Below are 6318 nucleotides of genomic sequence, written 5' to 3' on the forward strand. Positions count from 1 at the left end.
ATTCTGTGACAAATATCTTACAGAGAGTTTTCATTGTTTTGTGTTAGTCTTAAGAACATGATAGGACATTTAGAAATGAGCTTCCTCCTTATGAGGTTGTTTGGAGATGAGGTTTTGAATAAGGATGACATTAACAATTTGAACATCATCCAACTTCATCAATTAAGAGTGTGTCCTTTCACCTTGACCTTTAATCTATCTCGCTCAATGTTCCTTACTAAATATTACATTCTTATCAGTGTCATGTAATACCAATTGAAAAATTATGCATTTTAAAACAGTGACAAAATTATCGCCTCTGAACTCGATTGCAGCTTATTTTTTTGAAGGATTTTAATGGTAGTATTTGGTAGTTTCAATTCTTGTATTTTACTGTTAGTGATAGGAAGAATTAACTTATGTAAAACTACAAAATATTTTACTGTTAGTGATTAGGAAGAATTAACTTATGTAAAACTACAAAATATTTTACTGTTAGTGTTAGGAAGAATTAACTTATGTAAAACTACAAAATATTTTACTGTTAGTGATAGGAAGAATTAACTTATGTAAAACTACAAAATATTTTACTGCCATTTTAATCATTATAAGGGTGGAGTGAAAGTGCTGATCACAGGACCATGGAATTCAGGAACTTCCATATATACAGCCATATTTGATGGTGTTAGTGCCCCCACAACCTTGGTACAAAATGGAGTTCTCCGCTGCTTTTGCCCAGGTGAAGATAATGTCATTAATTTCTTGGCTGGTGTACCAAACTTTTGGGTGTATATACTTAAAAAAACCTTGACTTCTGTCTTGAACAATTATGACCTTATTGTTTACTGGTTTAAATATATCATAATTTTTACTACTTTCATAACATTTGAATTCTAATTATTTAGTATTTTTCTCTTTTTAGCATGTCAGGATAGTTAAGAACTAACTATAGTCACTGCATTTCTGTTCATTAGCCAAGATCCATCTAAGTCCAAGTTAATTCTTCCCCTAATATTTCCTGCCCCAGAGTAATCCTTGGTATGGAGAATTTAAAATATTTTTAGGTTATATTGAAAGCAATACAGTTCATGAAAACTTAGTAATTAATATATCATGTTACTGAGCTCTTTATAAAGTTGAGTGTATAACACCAGAATGGTGTTACAGTGCTCTTTATAAAGTTGAGTGTTGTACACCAACAGAGTGGTGTTACAGTGCTCTTTATAAAGTTGTATGTTGAACACCAACAGAGTGGTGTTACAGTGCTCTTTATAAAGTTGTATGTTGATCACCAACAGAGTGGTGTTACAGTGCTCTTTATAAAGTTCAGTGTTGTACACCAACAGAATGGTGTTACAGTGCTCTTTATAAAGTTGAGTGTTGTACACCAACAGAGTGGTGTTACAGTGCTCTTTATAAAGTTGTATGTTGAACACCAACAGAGTGGTGTTACAGTGCTCTTTATAAAGTTGTATGTTGAACACCAACAGAGTGGTGTTACAGTGCTCTTTATAAAGTTGTATGTTGAACACCAACAGAGTGGTGTTACAGTGCTCTTTATAAAGTTGTATGTTGAACACCAACAAAGTGGTGTTACAGTGCTCTTTATAAAGTTGTATGTTGAACACCAACAGAATGGTATTACACCTTTTGATAGAAAATGTTATTTATGTAACAGAAAATATTCATTTTGTAGCTCATGAATCTGGCATGGTGACTCTACAAGTGGCTTGCCAGGGCATTGTAGTTTCCAACTCTGTTGCATTTGAATATCGTAAAAGAAGCATGGTGTGTGTCATTAATGAACAGGACTGGTTTTCTGTGGATGGTAAGTAGTTCGTTTCCATTCGTTACGTTATAATATCATAATGTTTTATTAGATTAACCACCTTCGGATGCTTTAACATTGTGTAGAGTTTTTGTTTACAACAAGAAAGTTTTATGGGTCATCTTTTAATGTTCTCATGATTGTTAACGAGTCCTTCATACATGTCTGTAATAGTTTCTCCACCTGTGCCAGTAGCTGTATTTCAATAAGTGATGCAACAGTTAGTGTTTTTCACATGTGGTGCATTGTAACTTTTAGGAAACTTTGTTATGATAACACGTAACACTTACAGCCCCTGTAAGTTGTTGTATGGAGCATCAAAATGGTGGAACTTTAAAGATGAAAAAGATTGCTCATCTTTAGGCTGTTTTATTGAAGAAGGTTGGTTAAGGCTGTAGAACATGATATTGTGCCCTCTTGAGATTTTGCTTTCTAGTTGAAAGATAAAACATTCATTAAATTCCTTGTACTAACCTAATTCTGGAATTAAAAGATCTGATTTGCTGAAACTTGCTGATCATACTTAACTGATCATAGTTAACTGGTCATAGTTAACTGATCATAGTTAACTGGTCATAGTTAACTGGTCATAGTTAACTGATCATAGTTAACTGGTCATAGTTAACTGGTCATAGTTAACTGATCATTGTTTGTTTGGTTGCTCTGATTTCCACTAAGAATGATCAGATAGGTTCCACAGAATAATGGGAGGTCCAAAATAAGATGTATGAAGAAGAGAGTATGAATTATCTGACTTTAACTGAGCTAGAAGGAATGAAAGAGACTGTATGCATTATTTAACAAAATGAACAAATGTTTATTTAAACCACAAACCAATTAAAAGTGTGTATGCACAAAGAATGGTGCCTTTATTGAAAAGAGCCCTCTGTATATATATATATATGTCAAAAAGTTTGTGTTAAGAAGTTGTTCCAGACTGAGAAAATATACCATTATGTACACAAAATAATAACAATATTCCTCTCAAAGCACATGTGTTTCTCATGTGACTGTTGATTATTCCCCACTTAAAAATAATGGCGATTATAACCTCAAAGGATCACCTGACCTGCCAGTAGAAAAAATCTTGGTTGGTTTACTCTCACCTGGTATGTATAATTTCACAATGGTATGCCTATATATCACATCATTAATTGATGGAAATTTAATATGCTTCATAATATATATTTAACCCTTTATATTACTTAGAGCCATTCTTGTGAGGAATGAGTATTTTTCAATAAAATACTAAAAATATAGTTTTTTCACCAAGTAATATGATTTAAAATTTAATCAGAGGTTTACAAACTCTGGAAGACTAAGTAGGAGAAATCTTAAGGTTCAATAACAAATCCTCATTTATTACATGATGGAAATTTAATTTAATTTATTTTTGTTTAATATTGTAACAGAATGAAACAAAGTGCCACTACCACCAGGGTCGAACAAAAAACAATTTGTTAAACTGTAACAACAACAGAAATTCAAAATAAAACTTTCAAACAATTGGAATACAACTTTTATCACATACAAAAAAAAAATAGTTAGTAAATCCGTGCCTGGCCAGGACTTGATACAAACATTAATAAGCAATACAACATAAATATCAGTGTTATTAAATTCAATAAATAAATTAATTGGGAAAAAGAATCAGAAGAAGAAAAAACCTAAATTCCAAAATACACAATATTCCAAAATTAAACCACTTCTCAAGAAAAATAACAATATCGAGCAACAACCATCAGTAATTCGTTCTAACTATAAATCGTGAACCAACTTGTTGAAGATCAAGGAAGGGTTTTATTTAGTGGTGAGACCATGAGATTACATCTCATGTGACTAGCTAATTTACATAATTTTTCACAACATTAATAAATGTACTTCACCACTAGGGGAAGCTTGTGTAAGTTTCATGACACAAATATACTCAAATTCAATGTGCTCTGGCTAGGTGAGTTAGCATTTTAATATAACAAAATAATTTAACTAAATGATAGAAGAAATAAAAAATGAAAGTTAAAACTGAAACATAAAGTTCAAGTAGAATTTGCTATCTCACATTACCACGTATGATAATGTACAAATTTATCTCAGAAAATAGAAATTAAACACATAAAATATGGTGAATTTATATTTTTTGGTCAGTTGGTAAATAAAGTGAAACATACGAGATATTTCCAACACAGTAACGTTTTTGATAACATATAAAAATATATAGTTTTGCAGAATGTTGAGATGAGGTGTCCGTATTACTAACGGTATAATTATTCGGACTATTATTCTCATCTTTATTATGTGTATTATTATTTTCACAACATTTCGACCAGTGAATTCTCCAGCTGTGGTCAGGTGTTATATCAGACATTTTTATATGCATCACAACCACAAAGTTTTTTGTGGAATTACCAAGAATCGAGCCCCCCAAACCTGTGATCCCGAATATGGATGCTCTAACCACTTTACATAAATTTTAAGGTAATGTTAAATGATAAACAAATCTGTCATTGTACCAAAAATTTATTTTCTTTCAATTTATAAAAACTTATTATAGCTTATTAACTAGCAACACCACCAGTTCTGTTATATATTTATAGCAAACATTACTATATTACGGCAGTAAAAATCTCCATAATTACAACTAATATTTTGTGTAGCAAGTTATTTTTGTCATTTATACACTGTTTTTTTATCCTTAAAATCTAAGAAAAATTTTTTATTTAAAATGTTTTTATAGTAAAAACAAAATCTTATGAAAAACTTCATAATAAGCTATTTATTTTTCTAAAGATTTGTAGAAATATTGACAGTGCCTGGTGTACTCTATCAAATATTACCATGGTATGAATTATGTTATTCCTTTTCATGTCTAGAGCGCGTGTTAAAATTTTCTCTGTTGGAAAGGCTTGAAATGATGGAGACAAAAATGATCTTCGAATTACAGGAGCCAGCAGAATTTTTTACACAAGTAAGCACAATTATAAATAAACTACTTTCACTGGTAAGTTTGAACTGATCTTCAAGCTCAAAGAATAATTATAATTGTCAATAAGTTGAAGAAATATTTTGTTCCTATAGTCATTCATTCATAAAATCAACACTGATCAATAAAACTTATTAATACCAGTATAAATCACTACAATGACAGAAATGTATGCAGTTTTTTTTTTGTGTGTGTGATAGTTACATTACAGTATTGGTTAAAATGTTTAGTATACATTATATATTTAATTTTATTTACTTATATACTATTTATTATTAAGATTATTTTGCATTGTTGGTTCAATAATTGGATTTAGGACTAGTCTATATGAAATCATATAGATCATATAGAAATCATATGAAATATTATTGGGATTATAACCAAAAGTGTTATTAATAGTGAGGACACCCAACTTATGAATCAATGCATTCTGATATATTGTTTGTTTTATTTTTGAATTTCATGCAAAGCTACACGAGGGCTATCTGTGCTAGTCGTACCTAATTTAGCAGTGTAAGACTAGAGGAAAGGCAGCTAGTCATTGACCGTAACATTATAATGCCCCCACAGCTGAAACGGCGATCATGTTTGGTGGGACATGGATTTGAACCCATGACCCTCAGATTGAGAGTCGAGTGCCCAAACCACCTGGCCATGCTGGGCCACATTCTGATATAAGTTTTTACTGTATGAGATTTAAGACACCTAATTAGAATGATATATTAAAATTATCAATTACTATGTTAATTTTTAGTTCTAATCTTTGTAGATTAGTTTTTGATCAACTAGAAGTTAGTGATAATAAGAAAGTAGTAATAGCAAATCATGAGTTTAAGTAAAAATAAACGTGACATTTTAAAGGTTTATAACTTCAGTGTTGCAAACTTATATTTTTCTTCTTTTATCAAATATGTTTTAAGAATAAGAACAGATTGCCCAACTAGTTTCTTGAACAGTATCATTGTTAAGTACAGTAGTACCTAATAGTAGGGATTGACAAGGCTTCCAAATAAATCACGTGCCAACAAACCACCTATTAAATTCTTAAGTGAAAAACTGACCATTCAAAGTATTGTTTACGATATATTATGCACATATATACTCATAATAATACACTAAAAAAGTCGCTAACATTTCTAGTATGAGAATTAAAAAATTTCTAGATGGCAACTTTTCCATCTACTACCTACCTGATAACGTCAGCGGGGCTAGCCCCTAGACGGCTTGGACTATCGCTACAAGATTTCTACAGCATGCTTGACTGATCTGTGGGTATCTGCTTTTGATATGTTTGAAGGTAGGTGGAATTTTAGCTCAGGAGTGTGAAGGTAGGTGGAATTTTAGCTCAGTAGTGGAAAGGTAGGTGGAATTTTAGCTCAGGAGTGTGAAGGTAGGTGGAATTTTAGCTCAGTAGTGGAAAGGTAGATGGAATTTTAGCTCAGTAGTGTGAAGGTAGGTGGAATTTTAGCTCAGTAGTGGAAAGGTAGATGGAATTTTAGCTCAGTAGTGTGAAGGTAGGTGGAATTTTAGC

General features: G+C 31.5%; 1 long non-coding RNA gene across 1 annotated transcript; it reads left to right on the forward strand.

Moving 5' to 3' along the window:
• The first annotated feature begins 574 nt into the window (after positions 1-574).
• LOC111084088 lies at positions 575-4775 on the forward strand. Its single transcript, XR_002609386.1, has 3 exons — positions 575-718; positions 1676-1807; positions 4678-4775. It is a non-coding gene; the product is annotated as an uncharacterized LOC111084088 (long non-coding RNA).
• Positions 4776-6318: the final 1543 nt, after the last annotated feature.

This window comes from Limulus polyphemus, unplaced genomic scaffold, assembly GCF_000517525.1.
Source record: "Limulus polyphemus unplaced genomic scaffold, Limulus_polyphemus-2.1.2 Scaffold13493, whole genome shotgun sequence".
NCBI classification, from domain to species: domain Eukaryota; kingdom Metazoa; phylum Arthropoda; class Merostomata; order Xiphosura; family Limulidae; genus Limulus; species Limulus polyphemus.